A 22,841-nucleotide genomic window follows, 5' to 3' on the forward strand; every position below is an offset into this window, starting at 1 on the left:
GGTAAAAGACACCAGAAAGACAGACCCACCAATACATTTATCGGAACAATCAATACCTTTAAGTTTAATTGCAAGAAGACTACTTACATAACTGCTTCAGGAAGAAAAATGCTATCTGAGTTTTTTAGTAGAACTCGTACATTATGTTTTGGAGGTTGAAATTTGTACCGAGTCGAAATTAAGGAACAAATTAGGGCTCTCAAGTCTGAATTAAAGAAAGGAGTAGCCTTGAGTGGGTTGTAACAACGCCACAGAACGAAGGGTGCAGAATAAAAGGGTGCAACAAGCCCTGTTGATGCTGATGTCCAAAGCTTGTAATATAATATTGTGTAAAAAGATTTCGAGCCGTAGGCTGACGATGAATACTGGCTACATTACGGAGGTATCGATTTTCAAGGACCATTATTTTATCTACTATATTCCTGTAGTAGTTACCCAGAGTAAAGCACAGTAACTTATGTAGAAGGCAAATACAAGGTATTATAATTGAAATTTGACCTTTTGGGGCAGAACAGTACGACACCAAGACACAGCTCCAGTCCCTGAAGAAAATTTCTTTGCAATGTAGCTAACATGATTGTCCCAACTCACCATGACAAGAAAAATACACTCGAAGAATTTTATGGGTGTCCACAAGGTAAGTCATTTTGCCACAGTCCATTAGGCAGTTTTCCTTACTTTCATTTTTCTGGCTGGGAACAAGTGATGTTTCCTTTTCTCAGTGTTTTTTTTTGTGTGACTTGGCTGAGACCATAAAAACATTTAGCCGCCACGGTGGCTCAGTGGTTATGGTGCTCGGCTGCTGACCCGAAAGACGCGGGACCGATCCCGGCCGCGGCGGCCGAATTTCGATGAAGGCGAAATTCTAGATGCCGGTGTACTGTGCGTTGTCAGTGCACGTTAAAGAACCCCAGGTGGTTGAAATCTCTGGAGCCTTTCTCTACGGCGTCCCTCATAGCCTGAGTCGCTTTGGGACATTAAACCCCATAAACCATTTCAGCCATAAAAACAGTTCTTATGCAACATTATTGCAGCTTACAACAAGGACATTCGCTTCATTACCAGACACAAGCACACTACTATCATCGGCTTATATGATGAACTGAGGACTTCCGTCAGTGTGAGTTATGTCATAAGCAGGAGTCTGATCGTACAACAACTTTTCCGCCCCAGGCTTGCATGCGGATAGAAAACATGAGGGCTGCACGCTTGCGGATCCGGTTGAAAAACGATCTTACAGCGGCCTTGAAAGACGCATAATTTGCGCGTTACTAGAGCTTCATACTACCTTTTTTTTTCGGTTCTAAAGCATCGGACCGATGCTTCTTTAAGCGAGGCTAGTGCGGAACACTTCATAGGGTTTATTAGTTAATGCTCAAAACAGCCAGCATGCGCTTTATCAGTGTGCTTGCGACACAAGATGAAACTTCGCTAATCTCGAATGATCGCAGGTACGCATGACTGCTAATGCATTATTCGCGATTGTGGTAGTTGCTTTTGGCGCCTTATCTCGAAGCCTCTTTGTCAGCTTTAAATTGAGTGCGGCCGAGAGCAGCAGCATTCGGTTCTTCGATGACCGCCGAGAACTTTTGCTACTATCGCCGCCTGCCGAGTTGGGCAGTTATCTCTGGGCCCAAGTGAGCCTAATAAAGAACTCGTTTCAGCGCCACTTCGCTCTGATCATTCATTGTCCATGACGTTGTCCCCACCACACAACACCATGTAGGCCGCCCGATAAAATGCCTCTGCGCCCTTGCTAAACACGTTTTCGGCTTTCTAATATGGTGTCCGAATTGATTACTGGACGTATATTTCTTCGGCGCGTCTACCCGAATAAAGTGTATGGTATAAGAGATATTTAAACCGACTTTCGAAGGGAAATAACATTTTTTGAAGTGCTAAGGATTCATCGAAACCTGCCCACTGGAAAACATATAAGGAAGCCGCTTCAGCATATTCAAGCGCACTGAAGACAACAAAAATCTGTTTCTTAAACGGAGTGTCTAGCGTTCCGTCCAGACGGAACATTTACTGCAGCTAGAGTTCCGTCCGTACAATAGACAGTTTTAGTTTCACGTACACAGAAGCTTCACGTACGTAGAGCGCTTACGGGTCACCAGTGCGCATGCGCAGAACGTGAAGTGTCTGCGTGGGTCGCACGGACGTACGTGAGATTCGGATCTTTGGGTTGCGGTCTTCACGTTGCTTGCGTACGTGGCGTTGGCAAGATGGCGGCGCCCTGCCCGCCCGCTTCACAACGATAACAGCTTCGTCGCTAATCCCTCGACGTGGTATCGTGCTGTAAGCTGCTGTATTTGCCTTCAGTTGGTCCATTCTTGCTCTCGCATGACGTTTTAGGTGAGAACTAGCTTTTGTTTTCCAGATAGAAATCCGTTTCAGCAGCTTCAAAGCCTGGCGGAGAAGCGTTTGTGGTCGTCATAGCAATGAGTGTGCCGACGGTCTCGCGAGACCACGCCAAGCTCGAAACATAGCGGGATATCGCGAGACCCTCGGCACAGCCAGCGGGAAAAGCAAAACGGTGCACGTTTTGGCTCCATACGCAGACGTCGTCAACATGAGCGGGACACCAGCGCGCCTTCGCTTCTCGAAAAGCGATGATTTAAATATGATGCGGGGCGTGAAAGAATGCAATCCCTTTGAAGATAACATGCAACATACAGTTCGGTGCAATAAAATCGCTCAACATTTGTCTGAAGACAGGGGGAAAGTGTCTACCGCCCGCACTGCGGCTTGGCCTGGCTCCGCTCTAAGCAGCTCCGCTAAGCAAAATTAGTTTTCTTTATCTGTACTAGATGGCGCGGCTCAACATGATAGCGCATTTTTTAGGTTCTATGGCAAATATACAGTTTGTTTCCCGTACGTGTAGCTAAACTGTACGAAGCGACACGCGCGTACGCGACGTAGACTGATCACGTTTACGTGCGTGAAGGTTATACGTACGTAAAACTAAAACTGTCTAATGTCCGTACGGCCCATACTATTCAAAATGGGTGATTTCTACCCACATAAAGCATTCCTTTGCGTCTGGAATAACCAGTTGACCAAGCTGTATCCAGCTGTTCTCTCTACGCATGTATACGGCGCCAAAATACCTGCCCGCGTACTGCGTTTAGTTACATCCTCGAATGTATAACTTCCGTGCATGCATGCAGGATCGGGAAAATGACACTGTTAGAAGCAGAGTGCAGAAACTTTTCGTGAAGTGATGTGAAGCCCTGTCGCTATTTGTGCTGCAAGATGACGTAGCGCGAAAAAGACTAAGACGTACACAAACGGTCAACAAGCATCATGCGAACGCACCAACAAACCCATACGAAAACTCGATCTATTGCCATTTCTCACTGACTGCTTGGAAAATAAAATGATGCAGCAAAATGATGATACCTGTCACACATTAGGCGGAACAGGATTGCCGCTTTTTTAAATGGACATGAAAAAGTCTGCAAGCAAACTGGTTTCCCAATCCCTAACGCCAGCTTCAATTCCGTCTTGACATAACTCTTGTGGCAGATAATGCTGGACGGAACTGTATGGTGTCAGATACAGTTCCGTCTGGACGGAACCCCATCGCTACGTGCAGTTCCGTCTGTACATGGTCTGGACTGAACTTTGGCGCAAGTTGTAGTTGCGTCTAGACGGAACTCTAGCGCAAATTGTAGTTCCGTCTGGACGGAACTCTAGCCACAGCCTTTCTTAAATCCTCCCAAAAATGTCGAAGCCAAGTCGAAAACGGCTTTGGAGTAAAATGAACGCTAGGGACAACAACGAAATGTCAACAACAAATTTTTTGCAAGCACTGGAGGTCCTTAACGCGACCATTTCAACGCCACTGTACTACATGATAATTTTGTAAAGTCATTTTTTTCTTTAACAATGATAGCCATCTCCCCGAAATTAAATCTCGTAATTGATACGCAATCTATTCCGTCATATTAGTATCTCATGGCATCGTACCGATTATCAGCAATTTTAAACAAACCGCTACTGGCGGAATCAATGGCTTTAACAGCATTTTTTTCCGGAATACATGGGAATATGATTCTATCATCCTGAAATGCATATCCTCAATGCATATGCGTACTACCTGAAGACTAGATGACTGGTGTGATACCATTGGAGATAAACAATGGAGATAAACAGGGTCCATCTCACTATCGACCAATGTATAACTCGCATCAATACCATACAAAATAGTGAAAGATGTGATATTTACTTATCTGGTCAATTTTCTGAGGCAATAATTTCTTTTCTCTAACTGAGCTTGGATTTCAATAGTTTTTCTCTTTCGACACTTACCTACTTTATTTTACTGACGCCTTGCAATTATTCATGGTGAAAGTAATATGAAGACGGCGCGACCAATGGGGACAGAAAAAGCACACAAACGACAGGACCAGCGTCACTTGCAACTTAGCTTATTTAGAATCAAGCCTGCGTTCTGGCACGACAACCAAGCCGTATGACAGATACATCAGAACTACAAACAACGATCTATCGCCATCTCTTGGAATCACTGCTGACGGACTACATCTGATTACGAAACACAATACCCTAAGCGAGTCATGGGTAGCAATTCATTTTGCAATACTTTTTTTTAACGTGGCCATCCAGGAACAACAAGAACAAACCAGGACAAAGGAGCTAACTATGCTACACCAGAAGAAACGAACACTCATGACGAACGCATCAACACCCTAACAATCAGTAATAATAGTAGGCAACCGCCTGAAGAGTGAACTACGATGCCCCACAAGAGCACAAAAAATTGGGTGTGGTTTAGCTAGCTCTGGTTAAACCTAGTCGAGTAGCGATAGCAGACGGGTAGCAGACTCGCACTCACTCAGTCTGATCGTAAAGTCAGTCTTCCGTTGGTCGACCCCATCGACGGTTTGTGAACGTGCTCTTCTAACCATATCTCTCTTCCGTCGTTTGTCGAGTCGTTCGGTACGCTCCTGTTCGGTCTCTTCGGCGCGACGTTTCTTCAAAGTTTCAGCACGTCTTGCAAGTCGGGCTGCCTTCAGAGACGCAGAACTCGAGCAGCATTCATCATCAGAGGTCGGCGCTGTACATTCATCGTTAGAGGCTAAGCGAGCCCGTCTAGCGGCATCGCTTTCACGGCGTTTGTCCAAACGTTCGGCGCGCTCCACTGGAGTCTCTGCAGCGCGCTGTCTCCACTTCATTACTACGGCGATCCCTGGCCTCCTTCAGGCTGGCCGACTTCTCACCATCCATACTGCGGCCTCAACTAAGGCTGCGGCGACGCGAGCTCTCCCCTTCTATACTCCCGGTGATCACAGCTGCGGAGCGCGAGGTGTGAGGTCATACAGCGAGCGCAGCGAGCGCCCAAAGGCAGAAGCGGTGGCCGCGCGGCGACCGCGACGAGCCGAGTTGCTGACGTCACGGTGCGGCCATGGCTCAAAGTGCGGTGACGGTGAAGAGGCGAAAACCTTGCGTAATGTAGCTATCGCTACAAAAAAAAAAATTGGCAGTGGCTTAGCTCGGCTATGCCAGGACATACGTAGCGAAAGCTCGCGGCGGCATTTCACGGCGTTTAGCCAGTCGTTCGGCGCGCTGTTGATCTGTTTCCTAGGTGATTCGTTTCCTCTTCACCTCGTTCCGATGTCGATTCCAGACCGCCTTCTGCTTAGCAGACTTGTCGCCGTCCATACTGCCGCCTCAACTGTGGATGCGGCGCACGCGAGCTCTCCTTTTCAATCCTCCGACATGTTATCAGGCATGCGACACAGCTGGCGACGCGAGCCTCGGAGGCGAGCGCAACGACGAGGCAAGCGGTGTGACGTCACACTAACCGGCGGCGGTGGCTCCGCGGCGAGGCGCGCGCTGTGATGGCATGCCAGATGGCGCGGCGAGCGCGCGGCGTCCGCCAGCTGTGGCGGTTGCTAAGGCAACGGCACAAGGTCGTTCTCCGTGCCTCCTCGGAGCACCGCCAAAGCCAAATCACAAGTTCGTGGCACAATGTAGCTTTCGCTAAAAAAAGCGACGAAATGAAATCTGAAGAACAGCTGCTTGCATCAAAGAGCTTAACAAGACGAAAAAAAGGCAACCGCGCGAAAAGTGAATCTGATGATCAAAATCTCTCTGACGCAAGCTGCTGTTCTTCACACTTCACTTTCTCGCTTTCTTTCCGTGTTTTTGTTGGTCGTTGTAGTTCACTCTTCGGACGGTTGCCTTTTATTATTACTGATTCTTAGGTGTGTTTATGTTTTGGTCATGAGTGGTCGTTTCTTCTCCTGGTGTAGCATAGTTAGGTCCTTTGTCCTTGTTTGTTTTTGTTGTTCTTGAATGGCCACGTTAAAAAAATCATTGCTAAATGAATTGCTACCCATGCCTCGCTTAGGGTATTGTGTTTCGTAATCAGATGTAGTGCGTCAGCAGTGATTCCAACAGATTGCGATAGATCGTTGTTTGTAGTTTTGATGTATCTGTCATACGGCTCGGTTGTCGTGGCAAAACGCAGGCTTGATTAGAAATAAGCTCAGTTCCAAGTGACGCTGGTGCCGTCGCTTGTGTGCTTTTTCTGTCCCCATTGGACGCGTCGTCTTCCTACTACTTTCACCATGAACCAACTAGCCTAAACCTAAGTTTTACTTATACATGAACTACGCTTTTTCAATGGACCACATCTAAAGCTTTTGTTAACGTTAACGACTTGGCTCTTTTTATATAAACTAAGTGTTCTGAAAGCTGAGTCTTTACTTCTTAACTGCACTTATTGGCTTTTTCTCTCGTGGTCAGATCGCCAACACTGATACTAATTTCTCTCACCGAAAGAGGTGATTAAAAGGTTCCTGAATGATCTGTTTTTGGTATATAAACGTCATCGGCTGCTGTTGCCATCACAATGTGCTTATGTGCTGATGGCTGCATGATTTCGATTCTGATAATTACTTTCTGCATGCCGATCTCAATAACCTACTTCAGTGCTTTTATGGCAAATGGAAACAAACATTAAAAAAAATGTTCGGGTATGAAAGTTCTTGCTTCAGTACTACTTCTCTCAATTAATGCCATCATAGTCATACCCTTGAAAGCGCAACATCCTACCGGTACCTCGCCGTTCATATAACACTCTGTCCTGGCAATTACATGTAGAACTTGTACCATGTAAAGGAAACAAAACACCTGGTTAGCTTTCAAAAAACTCCTCAGTCGCTCCATATTCATTAAAATCGCTACTGAAAAACCCAAAGTGTGAACAAAAATGAAATATGCTTCATGTGTATGGGTCTCTGGACAGGCCATTTTAACATAGATTTAAGGAGCGGTGCGCAATTGCGCGGCTGCTTTCATTTTGGCGAACTATACTATCGTTCAGCAAGGGTCATCCGCCCAAAGAGCCCCCGCATTCCGGTTCCACAGTATCTTCTAGCTCTATTGCGAACTTTGCTTAGATTGGACATAACCATCCCCGTTCATATCTTATCTCCGTAATCACTAATAGTGCGCCATTGCACCGCAGAAACATGTGCGTAATCATACTTCTCGATAACCTTTAAAGAACGAAATTCCGCACCCACAACGTGAACAAGCATCAATGATTAAACTCAATTTAAAATGATCCTTACACTCTAATTACCTAATTACTGTTTTGAGTTTTTTTCTTAGTTGATTTAATCTGCTATTTCGGTTCGCCGTCCATTGTTTCCGTCCATCAATTGGTTTTATTTTGTTTGGATTCTAAAGGATGTGTTAGCGGTACCGTTCTTTCACCTCTATTGTTTAAATTTTTGTTTCGGAAGCAACACTAAGCTAGGTGTGAGCGATTTCGCGGACCCCCAGAGATCCCCAACTGCGCATGCGCGAGGAGCGAGAATTTCCTGTCTTCAAATACAATTTTCATTTTCTTCATTACGGCCCCTCTTTTTCTTTATGCTTTCACTCCCACTTCCTCCCTTCCTCTACAAACTGATGACGGATGTCGCCCCAGGTATGTGAGACAGTTACTGCGTAATTTCCTTTCCTCAATACAATTTTAATTTTCTTCATTACGGCCCCTCTTTATCTTTCTTCTTTCAATCCCACTTCCTCTCTTCCTGTACGGTGCGGTTCAGGTGTCCACCGAGATGACAATTACTGCGCCATTTCCTTTCCTCAAAAAGCGTAGCGTTCAAAGGGCAAGGCATCGCGCCGAAAGGGTGGTGGCGTTCCGTGGTCTCCCTGGCAGCGCTTCAAGACGCTGTCGCGTTCCACTACTAAAGGCGAAGCTTAAGCATGATTAATTAGCAGTTAATTAGTATTTAGTCATTAATCAGTCATTATCCATTAATTAGTTATTTGTCATTGCTTAGTAATTAGTGTTTAATTATGTGTGACATCATCCAGTGGTGACGTCACCACTGCCACAGAGGCAGTCAAAGTGGTGCGGGAAACGTTTTCGCCTCTACGCACTTTTGAAGTGAAAAGCTTCACTAGGCTAGTCAACACCGAGGCTAGCGTGGGCCCCGTCGTCAGAAAAAGCCACAGGTGCGCATGCGCGAACTGCGTGACGTCACAGGAGAGGCGCAGGTGGTCGGAGCCGCCGCCGCCGCTGTCGCGACTCTGCAACAACCGCGTGACGTCACAGGAGAGGCGCATGCCGCCGCGGGTCTGCCGGTTGACCTTAAGCTGCTGCTGCGACTTCTGCGCATGCGCGGCTGTGGCCGGAGCTGCTGTGACTCTCGGTATATAGGCAGTTGTGACGGCCCCGTGACGCCAGAGTGCGCCAGCGCGCCTCAAACCGGATGCTCCCCTAGAATACTTCCGGTCTCTCGGTCTCTTCCTGTTTTGGATGCTTCCGTGCGTGCTGTGTTTGCTCTTCGCTACGCGATGCTTTCTGCCAAGAAATTATCTCCCTTGAAGCGCACACGACGTGGAAGCTGCTGTTCTGTGCCAGGCTGCAGTCTACGGTCCGGAACAAATCTTCTTTCCGAAATACGAACGTACAGGTTCCCTGTAGAAGACGAACGAAGACAGGCGTGGATCGAGGCGGTTAGACGCGACAAATGGCAGCCTACAAAAAGCTCGCAGGTTCGTTCGGCGCAGCACTTCGTTCAAGGCAAGTATCTTTTTGGACCTATGACGCCGTTATAAAACGTAATACCAAAATGTTCACTGCCTGAGTGAGCCTCAAGTGTATGTGGCGTTCGATTGACTTTTTGCTGCGCATGCAGTGCAGCCGAAATGAATTCTGCCGCAGCGCGTGATTAGGTTCGGTTTGCGGGGTCTAACATCCGAAAGCGACTGAGGCTATGAGAGACGCCGTAGTCGCGGTCTCCGGGAATTTCGACCAGCGCGATTAGGTACCGCCTACACGCGTACGCGACCACCTGCAAAAACATGCAGCGCTTGCCAGTTAATTGAAGGAAGCGTATCATAAATCACTTTTGTGCTAACGCCGCGCGAATTTATTTTTTTTTTGTGATTTCGTTTCCACGCCAAGGAGGGCACCTTGTGAAGGACTACGAATGTTGCGACATGCTTCCCGCAAGGATCAGCTGTAGCCCAATGGAACCTCGAGCGGAGCCTACGTTGTGCACAGTTTGTTTTTCAGAACAAGGACTGATGTCTATGGACTAGCAGACCGAGACTGTACCAGCACCCCTTGTCGCGTTGGTGTGTTTAGAGTGCACATTATGCTTGGCTGTGTTTCATCTAATTGCGTTTTTTTTTAGACAAGCCTTCGTCTGATCCGAACCGTCCAGACTACATTCTGATGCTGTTTCCATACCGGGTGCAAAGTAATGTGCAGCAGAAGCTGGAAAGATATGAGCGTGCTCAGAAGAAGCAGGATTTAAAGGCAGCTGTGTCTGCAGCAGCTGATCCTGGCCTCTCCATTGGTGCAAGCGAAGCTGTCATGGATGAGGACACTGCTCACAGAACGTGCGATACCGATACCGAGACAGCACTCTCCATGCAGGACATTTCATATCTCGTCAATGAAAACAGATCCCTTAAAAACCAGGTAGTCACTTTAGAGCTGGAAGTTGAACAGCCAAACAAAAAATTTCCGAACTGGAAAGCCACGGACAACCAAACATTTCAAATATGACAAAGGACGTAGCCATGCAGTCGGACGAGAATGTAAAATTTCATACAGGCCTTGTTTCTATAGAGATGTTTAAAGCACTGCTTCTTCTGGTGCTGTCCGTCTGGACGCCGACCCACAGGGCTTCACTTGATGCCGAATAGCAGCTCATTCTTGTGCTGATGCGTTTACGGCTCGGTCTTGTGACTAAAGACCTGGCATCTCGATTTAGAATTTCTGTCAACAGTGTATGTGTCATTTTTCACTCATGGATCGACGTGCTGGCAGCAAACATGCAGAAATTTACCATTTGGCCATCTCGACGTGAGCTTGAATCACATCCGCCTAAAGCATTCAACGATAAATTATTTGATCACCTGAGAGGGATAATTTATTGCAGAGAGGTGTTTATTCAGAGGCCCACATGCATGGATGCCAGAAACAAGACTTATTCGAACTATAAGCACCACAACACAGTGAAAGTGTTTGTCGCTATCACACCTTCAGGAGCCAATCTTTTGTTTCGAAAGCATGGGGAGGTAGAGTTTCTGACAAAGAGTTGACCTTGCAAAGTGGACTTCTTAACAAGGTCGAAGAAGGAGACTTGTTTTCAGTAGACAGGGGGTTCTGATGTGAAGAAATGTTCGCTGCACGTGGTGCCGCAATTCTGATGCCTTCCCTGACTAAGCGAAGGACACAGCTACCAGGGACGGAAGTTACTGCATCGAGAAAGCTTTCGAGTGTACGAATACACGTGGAACGGGCCATACAGCGGCTGAAAGTCTTCAGGGTCTTCCAGACAGTACTTCCAATAAGCTTTGTGAAGAGAGCTGGAGATCGTGATCAAGCAACAATTGACAAAATCCTCATTGTGTGCAGTGTACTCGTCAACCTCCAAACTCCTATAGTTAAGAGCCAGCTTGAATAACCGTGTGTTAGAAAGATGGCTCTTTTTTGCATGCATAAGCACTGCACAGTTGAATGTGAGGTGATACCATTTTTTGTATGGAATGAGACCACACTGCCATGTAAACAAATTTTATTAGCAGATGCCTTTGGTTAGATCTGTACTGCACTTTTTTTCAATGTCTCCAAAAAGATGATTTTTGGTTGCCTATTATATTTTTTTAAAGGTACACAAGAAGTTGCTACACGTTGGTGATCAGATGATATTTGTCTGCAATAGATTAATACTTCATAATTTCATTCAGACCGCCGCATTGGCTCAGTGGTTATGGTGCTCGGCTGCTGACTTGAAAGACGCGGGTTCGATCCAGGCCACGGCGGTTGAATTTCTATGGAGGCGAAATTCTAGAGGCCCGTCTACTGTGCGATGTCAGTGCACGTTAAAGAACCCCAGGTGGTCGAAATTTCTGGAGCCCTTCCCTACGGCGTCTATCACAGCCCGAGTCACTTTGGGACATTAAACCCCATAAACCAAACCATAATTTAATTCATTTTGAGCAGCCATACAATGACTAACATCAAAAGTCAGTGTTGGTACTGATGCTTCTTTAAATTTTATTACAACACTAAAGCAGGCCTTCTCAAGAGCCACAACGACAACTATTACGGCACTCCTTACAGCCTCTTTTCGCTAAAACAAACTCATTTAAGCACAGTTTCTTCCCTCAAACAATAGCAGATTGGAACGCACTCCCTGAATCGATTTTTAACTCTCCTGACGTAGAACAGGCGCTAAAAAGATTTTTGCTTCAGTAAAAAGGAAGTGACTCTCCTGTATTCAATTTTAAGCATGTATTTCTCTTTGTCGTTGCTATGTTCATCTTTTAAGTTCCATTTTTGCTGTGTGTCACATGAAATGTTTTCACGTGGTGTTGTGATTTGTGTTTTCTCATGCCCCTCCTGCTTGGGCCAACGCTGGCCTGCAATATTTTGAAATAAAAAAAAATGGCTACTGGGACGCAGTTCTTCCTTGCCTCACATGACCTATGCTGACCAACGTCGTAGCCGTCGTTCTTTGTGTGGTTCAAACCAAAGCAGCACGAAAGAAAATAAATTAGGTTGGTTGGTTTATGGGGTTTAACGTCCCAGAGCGACTAAGGCTATGAGAGACGCCGTAGTGGAGGGCTCCGGAAATTTCGACCACCTGGGGTTCTTTAACGTGCACTGACATCGCACAGTACACGGGCCTCGCATTTCTCCGCCAAAGAAATTCAGCCGCCGCAGCCGGGATCAAACCCGCGTCTTTCGGGCCAGCAGCCGAGCACCATAGCCACTGAGCCACCGCGGCGGCTGAAAATAAATTAGGTTCTGTAGAAAGATAGTACACAGTGATCCGTGTGTTAAGCATTACAACAAAGAACAGATATGCAACCAAGCAAAGGAGCAGGTTTGTATGTGGCACAGTTTGTTTATAGCTAATTATTAGTTTCCGAACATGTAATATCAGTTATTTCCACTCTTAACAATAAAATGTTTTGTTTTAGATTGCGTCGGATTGTCTGTCTGTGACTAGATAGGCACTTAGACTTAGTTGCTAGCAGATTGACTGTTGTTGGTTTGGCATTTCATGCAAACCCAGGACGCGGGAGTGCGTTTCAGTTTTGCACATTTCAGGTGAAAAGTGTTGTTGCATTGTGAGCAGTCCACAACGCGGCCAGATTTGGCACCTCGGAAGATACATGTAGTTTTGGCGTGTTGCATTTGTTTCAGGATGCTCATGTTTTGCAGCTCAGGGAAAATGTGTTAAAAAAAACTTTGTGCTTTTGATTTCATAACAGACCAGAAGCTCTCATCAAAAGAAATAACTTCAACAGTTAGAGCACAACCTGTAAACACCACAAAGTATGCTCGAGAGAGCTGCGTTGCTGCCATTTGGGCCTGCATATGATTGTAGTAGGCATGCTCCTTCCTTAGCTGCATACTTTCGTTTAAATATGGCAACTGCTTTAAAGCAGACTTCAGTGGTTGTCCTTTCACAGAGGCAGGACACTTCACCTCCAGTACAGCTTTTCGGCAGCATGTACAAGATACAATGCCGTCAGGAGAAGCAGCTAGATATGGCTGCTTCCCAATGACACACAAACCACACTCGTGGATTGAAAGTCTTGATGTGCTGCTGACTCGTGAGCCAAGAATGCCTCTTTAGCTTTTGGCTCCATTTTACAGCCCCAGCGAAGGTAAAAAATATGTGGTGCCTTTATGTACCCCATAATCTCGGCTACGAGTCCATCTGCGCCACTCCTGCATGATACTGCGCGATGCATCAATGATGCCGTTATTCGTCCCTTTCGCTCCGACACCCACATCAATGATTTTTGACTGCCCACGTGCTGCTTTTTCAATCTAATTGCAACATGGATCTGTTAGCTGCCCTTTTGTAGCTGCTTGTATATCCTGCCTTTATATACAGAATGAAGCGGATAATGTGGCCCTTGTTCAGTCGAGTGGGACTCGTTGCACCGCTCTCCTTGGACCGCTGCTTCAGGTGAAGAATCTGTGTCTTCGCTGTCCGTTACTGATGTTAGCAGCAGAGTGTTTGGTGCGAATGCCTGTTGACATGGGAGCAAAATAAATGTTAAACATATTCATCGCACGTAATGTAAACTAGGTAACACAGATACAAACATCATTTAGCATTTATTTATAATAGCTACCAGAAAAAAATGAACAGCAGGCGTATATAAATGCGTTCTCCTTGTATTACAATGAGTGGCAAAGTGAACACACAAGCCCTATTTGCTTGTACCGTTGTCAAGGTAGAACTGGTAGGTAAATGTGTGCAAGCTGCCTGTATGTGCTTGAGTAAGACCTTTTTTTTACCTTGACTTGCTGCAAGAAGCTGTGCACATGTTGACCAGTCCATGTTGGTACGCTAGTTTGGGCTCTAGGGACAGGTTGGGGTACTGGCTGACCTGTCTTCGGCTTGAAAAATACCATGTCGCTGACTGGTGTCGCCTGCATCCAGTTTTGACAATTCGGTTTACAATGAGGACTTACATGGTACGACAGGATGGCAAAAGAAAAAAAATTAAATATTCGGGTTTACAGTGCTCTTTCTTGATACTTCGACCCACTTGCATGCAACATCAGTAGGCGATGGATTGTGTAGTCCATATTTTACATTTGCTTCCACACTGAACAGCAGTGCAGCAAAATGAGTGCAGCATTCTCCTCGTCTGAAATTTTCAAGAGTGCAGTCACAACAACTTGAGTACTACCAAAAAGCATTGTAAAGAAGACATAAAAAAATCAAAGCAAAGGTTGAGTGCCAAAACCCCTCGATCACTGACATATGTTTGTGTACACCGACACTCACTGCTGACATTTACACTACGGTTCCGTCATCGTTAACAACGCACCATGGGCTATAAGTTTTGGACAAAGCTTAGCTCGCTTCTACAGCTGCCACTACGACGACGACGCCTTCCCCACGCTTACCGGACTTGAATGACGCAAGGCACTTCACTTTTCCGCTGACAAATGCAGTGTAAGCTTCAGTGATCTTGTAGTTCTTAAACTACTCTCTTGTGTAAACGCACACACATTCCACAAGATAAACAAAAATGTCCGCGGCAGTGACTGGCGGAAGGTTTTTGGAGCCGGATGAAAACGAGAAACGCACCACACCATCGTCCAGCGGGTCGGGAAGCTCTGCGCCTCTAAATACAAGCTTGTGGTGATACCGATCCTTCGTTTCGCTGCTGAGTGCCTTGAAGTAGTAGCTCGACATGTCGATAATTGCATTCAAGACTCAGAATCAGCCCAAAGCAGCACACGGAAACACCGACACACTGGTCGCACGTCGCACACGCCTTGAAAATGCACAGCCGGAAGTACAGAAGCTCTCTTGCCGGAAGTTTCTGGAGGGCAGCCAATCAGCGTCAAGCGCGGTTTGTTGTTTGTTTGTAGGCGGCCATGGAAGACGATGCTGAAGTGGTGGCGTGGAAATTGGCCGAGAAGCAGCGAATAAATGCGAGACGTATAGGGCTCAACAAGCTACGCCTAGGAAACCATAAGGTAAGCCATGGCATCGCCGAAGCTTTTCGCTTCTGATATCCGGGCTTAAGCTAGCTAAGCCCCAGCCAATTTTTAGACAGTCAAAGAGCCCCCTGAGATGCCGCCGCCGCTGCGATTTCCGCGCCGTTGCTTCCGCAGTTCTACTCAAACCACAGCTAATTTTTTTTTTCATGAAGTATGCTTCGTCGCTTTTATTGACTGTCCCTCTCTTCTGAAATTTACTCTGTACCATCAGCTTACCATAAATAAATAAGAAGCAGTTACTTATACATCAGCAATGCAATGAAAACACGAAAAAAAATTTATTTTATCCAGTTGCAACAAACACTGCTAAAATATTGCCAGGTTTCATGAAAGTTACAGTGAATGCTGTTAACATGCAGTGGTAAGAGCCTGTTGGTAATTAGGCAGAGTGTTTGATGCCATGTCAACATGACCACTGACCTGTAGTACTTTCTTTAGTTTTATATCGGAGCTGTTAACTGTGCCGAAAGCCCGTATTGCACGCTCTAACAAAAGCCATCGTTCTCAATCACAGTAGCATTGCATTTGACTTGACTATATATTACTTACTTTGTCGACTAGCAGCTCGAACAAACTAGTTGCACTTAGCCGCCGCGGTGGCTCAGTGGATAGGGTGCTCGGCTGCTGTCCCGAAAGACGCGGGTTCGATCCCGGTCGCGGCGGTTGAATTTCTTTGGAGGAGAAATTCGAGGCCCGTGTACTGTGCGATGTCAGTGCACGTTAAAGAACCCCAGGTGGTCGAAATTTCCGGAGTCCTTCACTACGGCGTCTCTCATAGCCTTAGTCGCTTTGGGACGTTAAACCCCATAAACCAAACCAAACCAAACTAGTTGCACACGTTTGACATTTCATATCTGGGTGTTGGCTACAGCTCTTGTTCCCAAGGAAATCCCTTTGACTTTAAGAATGTCTATCCTCGACTACATGCTGTCGTCGAGCCTGATGATATCTGCCACATTTTCCCATTTTTCCGCAGACTCCACTGTTCTGTAGGCATATAATGAATAGAAACTATTAAAATTTTGCTCCAAAAGTCAGTTGCCGCCTTGACGTTTTAGTGCGCAAACCTAGCAATATTTTAAAGTGTCTTCAGAATTCGAAGCACTCTGCACCTACTGCGCTCAGCATAAATTGCATTTTTCATCAGCGGATGCAATTTCAGTAATTTTGAGTTGAGATGGTATTATTTCGCACCTTTATTTATTTATTTATTTATTTATTGATACTGCAGGCCAATAAACTGGCCCTAGCAGGAGGGGCAATACAGTAAAGAGTGTGACAATGCAAAAAACGAAAAAAAAAACACTAAAGAAAAATAATGCTGGGTGTAGCAGTGTTACTCAATCAATACATTCTGACACCAGCACAATAACTAACAAAACATGAAGAGCGGCACATGTGAAATAAAAAACAGCGGGCAATTTTCACGCAAAACAAAGTGCTGAAAGACGCTAAATGCAGTTCAGTGCAAAGTGAATAAATTATCTAGTGTACCAAAACAGTGTGTGCTTAAATGTATTCCACATTTCTCACATCTTGCACAGTCAACTCAGCAATGTCACTTTGGAATGCGCAGCGAAAACGAATTCAGATAACAGAGAGCGTCATAAATAGTGGAGCAACTTTTTTTTCTTAGGCATTATAAAAATTACGTGAAAAAGTTTGTTGTTCCACCATACTGCAAAATGAATGCAAGTTCTCATCACACATTTTTCCTGAAAAAGATGGCTTAGTAAGTTCAGTTTGCTGAAAGCATAAAAGACGTGAGGTAACGAACCCAATTTCGGCGAATAATAAAAGCCGGAAGTATTTTCTTTGTTTTCACATGACATTAGGATTTATGCAGCAGCTTCTATCTCTGTTTATTTGCAAACACCGATTAGAACACGAGATGAACGCCTTCTCGTATGCAACGAACTGATGCATCGACCAGAAGCGGTCCGCCTGAAAGCTTAACGCTGTTTGGGCTGCGAACAAAATGAGACAAGAAAATTTGCACAGAGTAACTATTTTTTTTAAGCCAGTGAAATTGCAGTCTGTACAAGTTGCATAGTGTTCTCCTCCGTCTTTTCTTTCCGTAGAGCTAACCCTCAATGCATGCTACCAATTTCTCAGTGGTTGATATTAGACGGTGCACAACTCCCACACCGCGCTATCACTTTTAATAAAGCTTCACTGCTGCAATTAACGCACTAAGCTGGTTTATCATATACCTGGTGGCGCTTCAAAATGGGCAGACGACGTTTACAGATCTCAGCACATCTGGCACATGCACTTAAGTGTCACGAAACTCAGCAATGCAAACGCCACAATGGTCTCTATTTCGTGCGTTGATGCTGCTCAACAGCAGCGACGAAGGAATGATATGCTCCAAGGTTCTCAAAAAGTAACTTGCTCCGTCTCATACCTACAGCGCTCACAAGTAAATGCGAGCCCCAGGTGACGTCTTCCAGAGACGTGCGGTTGGATCGCGAGCGCGAAGAAGGAAATATTCCGGTGGTAACCCTCACCTAGTGTTCCTAGCGTTCAAATCCTCGCGAGGAATTTTCAACACGAAGAAAACATGGCGCTGCGGCGCTTCATTCATCGCAGCTCAACATAGGGAAAGTCATTTTCTTTAACTGCACTTACACTAATCACGTCGGGCCGCTTCTCCGCAGGAATCGCTCCGCGCCGTAGCCTGCGACAGCCGAAGCTCCCGGCGCCACTGCATTTTCAAATAGGAAGCTGAGGGGCTCAGGAGCAGCTAACCGCTCCGATACGGAGGGCAAGCGCGCGAGAAGAACAGGCTGGGCATGTGGGCGTGCTCGCAGGAGCACAAGTGCACAAGGAGGAACGCGAACTGTTCACCTCGCACGGCGAGTCCGAGAGCAGGTATCGAATGGCGAATAGCGGGAGCATTCGACGCCAAATACGGCACGAAGGAATCTCATGGCGGCAACTCACGGCAAAGTTGTGTCGGCGAGCAAGCTTTCAGGCCGACCTCAAGCGCGTGGCAGCGTATTTCGAAAGCGCAAACATCCCTTCTATTACACAGCCGCACAAGAACGCCAAACCGCACATTCCACCCCTCGAGACAAAGCCTGAGAGAAACACCACGCTACAAACCAGCAGCTCCATGAGAAAAAGCGATAATGGCGTCGCGGCCGAGTAGCGTACGTCGGATGTGGACAGAAGAATCGCTCAGCCCGGTTTATCTTAAACAACTACCGAAGGACCGCTAGTGTTACTAATATGAAAACCTAATTACAACTACCACTTTTATCGACCCGAAGAAAGATATCTCGCCTGTCTCTCTTTCACAAAATATACTACCATAACACAACCGTGCGCTACCTTTGGGTTCAACCACCGTCATACATTTCAACTCGCCGTGACCACAGCAAAAAGGTTCATATTCCACACTCAAATACGCTTGCATATTCATACTCGTTTATTCCTCGGACAACCAATGACTAGAATAACCTATCAACATCACTAACAAGCATATCTGAAATTGAGAACTTTAAATTCGCATTACAAAGTTTCTTTTCATAGCTGGAGCTCATATTATCATCATGGCTTTCATAGATGGCGTTCATATTCCCATTATGGCTGTTTGCTTATTAGAACTGTATTCCTTATTTTATATTTGTTTTCTTTGTCATATTTTCTGTATTTATTAACACCGTTCCCGATTTCGAAATTTACCGTTTGTACCTTTGTTCTTTTTCATTCTTTTTGTGCGCTTACTTTTGTCTTTGTACTGGTTTTACAGAGATTGTGTATATTTTTTACTAATAACTTTTTTTGTGCACAATATGTATGCCTCTGCATCCGCCCCTCCCCTCTATAATGTACGTTTGTACCCTGAGGGTATAATAAATAAATAAATAAATAAATAAATAAATAAATAAATACAATTACAGAGAGAAAGGAGGAGGAGATAGAGAAATTACCTGAAAAGCGGTCTCACGTAATTTTTTTTTTTGCGTGGAACGAGCGGGACATAAGCGGACCTAAATAGGCGCAATAACCTTCTTGTTCCACAGTAGCTTGAGTCAATAACCAAAATGCCCCCTCCCCCCCCCCCCCTCCCCCCCCAAAAAAAAAACCCCGTTCCACACTCAAACCGTTCCACATGAAAAACGAAATACAAATTTTTAAAAATCCGCGTTGCACCTTTTATTGAGTGATCCGCCTGAAATGTCCCTTGTTTCACTAAAACTACACAGTCCATTAAGTTTATCAGGAACATAAGTAGAACCAGATTAAGAGTGATGCACGCTGAAGAAATTCAGTACCTCGGATAACAGCTGGTTGACAGCTGCAGGACTGGAGATGGGTAAAACATTTAGAAGTATTATTTATTTATTAATACATAATTCACCCCTATAGAGGGCTATTGCGGGAATGGAGTAGACAACTCAGTAAACTTATTACACAGACAACAAAAAATAAAGAAGACAGAGTTAGCATAAAATATGGTATAGCACTTGAAATGAATATGAAATCGCAACAAGGATTATATTAAAGTAGCAGTGACATGAAATAAACTGAAACAGTACACTGTTAACACAAAAAATGCATAAGATTATGTGGCATTGATTTCTATTACTAAGTTGTTTAAGGAGAGCGACCTTATTAATCGAAGGAGTTCCACTGTACAGTTCTGTGTTTAAAGCATTGTATTTGAAATTATTAGTACGTGCGTTGTATGGCTTAAGGCTATGGTGACTCCTGTTTTATCGGGGAATATCTGGGAAAATATAGAGCCACGTCACACGATAAGAAGTATTGACAATGCAATGCAGGAACTTCAGTGACTGGATATTACTGAGCACGGATAAAGGGGTTAGGTTCATAGAAGACAAGGCACAAGAGGGTGGAAAATGTCGATAATAGCGGCGATGTGTCAGCTTGATTGATTTCCTTTAAAGTGTCGATTATAGCGGCGGTGAATCAACTTCACTGATTTCCTTTAACGGTCCTCAGTGAGGTTAATGTTGCAGTATTTGTGAGGGTTCCAGACAGCAGATTCCGAATCAATTACGGGACGGATTAAAGATTTATACAGTATTAACTTAGTTTCTTTTGGAGCATTAGTCAAGTTAATCGTCAAGTATTCAAGATTTTTAAGCGCTTTGGTGCAAATGAAATGCATATGTTTCGACCAGGACATGTTAAGGTAAATATGACGCGAAGAAACTTTTATTCTAAAACTCTGTGCAGTGATGAGTCAATGAAAGGGAAATTAAACAGTATTCCTGCATATGTGTGTTGTTTATTCTCCGCACATTACCCGAGTGTCGACCCGGCGGCAACAGCTTGGAACATGCAGTTTATTGAACTCGCCGCGCATTTCACTTCGATAAAGCCGCAAACCTTTCGAAAACATAGTCCACTTGGGTGGCAAGATAGGACAAACATATGAAACTTCCACTGCACGTTTGACCTTCAACAATGCATAATTTGACCGTTCGACTTATGTGTGCGAAATGTGAGAGGCGTATTTAAAGATACTACTCAACGTTAGACCAATAGAACCCGCTTCAAAGTGCCATGTCTGTTTCAAACGTTAATGAAGCATATCTTAGTTTTCAGGAGTGAACGTATGTGAGAACACCCTCCTTGTTACAGGTTTTGATTAGTGATTAGCATTCCTGAGGAATAGAGTGATTATGTGTAGCTTTTTTTCGTAGTTTCCTTTGAGAAAAGACGAGAAAGCGATTCCCCTTTGTCCAGTCTAGGAACTAATGCATTTTTTATTTATTACATATTTATTGCACCTTCCTGCAGCGCCCGAAGGCACTAAAGCTGGGTGGGGGGACATTTCATGCGGTAGCTTTTTCTGCCATTTCGCGGGTCTGCAGCCGGCGAAGCCTTGTGTTAGGGGTGCACAAGAAGGACGTGCTATGGGCGACGGCGCTCCCATTACCGGGAAGAAGTTCGGCGCCTGCTCGTGGGGCCAAGTGGCGCGTCGCTCAGTCGACTTCGGACCCGAGTCCATTCGTTCAGCTTCGGCGGAACAAAACGGGGGACACGCGGGAGGCGGCGGGGAGACGTGCGCGCTCCAAAATAAACGTCCGCGCCTTTCGTTCCTTTCAAGGACCACGACAATGCTGGGCCGAGCCGCGGGAGTCTGGGGAAGAAAGCCAACAACCCCTGTCCCATTCCCCCGCTCCGAGGGCTATCAACATTGATGAACTCCACTTCATGCGGAGCCGTTGTGCCGGCGACCGATGTTGCGGAGTTGGTCGGCGGGAATTAGGAAACGCCCTCGCGACACCATCGCCATTGTGGCCGGTGTGGCGGGGGTCGAGACCGCGCAGGAGCTGTCGCGACGGGCCATCGGCGCATGATCAGGAGGAGACCGGTAGACGGCGCCGTTTGTCGGCGAGCGTCTGCAGTGGCGCGCTGCGGACACCGCGAGGCAACGAACAAACACAGGCAAACAAACATGGCTCCTGGCGCGACGCGGCCCGTCAAAGACAGCTCAATCGACGCCTGTTTGCCCTTTGTGGCCGCCTCGATAGGTGCACGCACGCCGGCCAGACGGGCCCGAACAACGGCGACGCCGCCGCGGGGGGCCGCGGACGGCGGACCCGCGCCCCGCCATTGTCACCGCGGGAAGTCACAATGGCCGCGCCGGTGTGCTTCGCCTTCCCTTCCGGGAAAATATAGCGGGCCTACCTGGAAACAGCTTCATTACGGCCCAGAATGGCGGCCTCCTGGACAGTTGCATGCACTGTAGGGTACTGACCAGCAGCGCGCGTCGATTTAATCTGGTCCCAGCGTGCTCGCATGTCGGGTGCCCGCCCCTCTGTGGCCGTCGCCGCCTTGCCTCATGTCCGCTAAAGACTGGAATCAACTCGGACGCGCCCCGCCTGTTCGGTCACACGCGGCATGAATGACCGCGGAGGAAACTGATCTTGCGGCGCTAAAATTGTTAATTTTCATTATTTCCCTTTTCTTTACGTTCACAGCGAGCAATGTCAGCTGCACTAATAGAATAAAAAAAAAAGACGTGGCAAACTGGTCGATGAGTACGATTTCATGTGTTTTATATCTCCTTTATGAGGCACATTCCAGGCGGTAGTGGATACGGCATTTCGGAAGGTACCCATAGCAGCCTGAAGAGCCATAGCTTCAATAGAAGGTGAAGCTGTGACATCTGCTACGGAAAGACGGTTCAGACGATCGCGGAGAAGTGATTGTGAAGAACATGGTTGGCTGTCGGGTGGCCACGCAAGCAAAAATCCCCGATGGATCTCGGCTTGCAACTTAGTTTCAACAGATGCTCGTGGAGCCTTGTTGTTGCACCGCGGAACAAAACTAAATAGGATAAATGACCAGTGTGTTCTGTCTCGCGCTCTAAAGCCCAAATCTGGCGTAACGAATATACGAGCGTGCATCCTAGCTGCGCCTTAAATGGATGCACTCAACTTTTGAGAGAAAAGCGCTCGCTCGCTTTGTGGGAGCCGGTGTGTCGCCGTACTCGGCTGAACAACTAAAGTAATGGCGCCCGGCGACACGACGCGATTTACGGCTTCGACATGGACACCGTCAATGCGGTTACGACTGTACCCGTAATGGGAGGTGTTTACGGCTGTATACGCTCGCAGCATTGATGGTCTGCCACGACAGCACGGTCTCTCGCTGCAGAGCCAAAGAAGGGACGCGGTGCCTCGCATTCCTTTCGAGGTTGGTGGGCGGAGGGGTCACTTCGAAATGGTCTGTAAAAGACGCTCCGAACATCTCCTGTCGTCCTGTTCCCTCGGTGTGTTCTTTGTACGAGCGGCGACATCGG

At 46.3% G+C, this 22,841-nt stretch overlaps 2 pseudogenes; one reads left to right on the forward strand and one right to left on the reverse strand.

Annotated features, from left to right (window-relative positions):
- Positions 1–573: 573 nt before the first annotated feature.
- On the forward strand, positions 574–10,973 carry LOC149356112 (uncharacterized; annotated as a pseudogene).
- A 1,565-nt stretch (positions 10,974–12,538) lies between these two features.
- LOC149356113 (uncharacterized) lies at positions 12,539–14,741 on the reverse strand (annotated as a pseudogene).
- Between the last annotated feature and the right edge of the window lie 8,100 nt (positions 14,742–22,841).

The sequence above is a fragment of the Amblyomma mixtum genome, chromosome 3 (genome assembly GCF_055824585.1).
Source record: "Amblyomma mixtum isolate Tamu chromosome 3, ASM5582458v1, whole genome shotgun sequence".
NCBI classification, from domain to species: Eukaryota; Metazoa; Arthropoda; class Arachnida; order Ixodida; family Ixodidae; genus Amblyomma; species Amblyomma mixtum.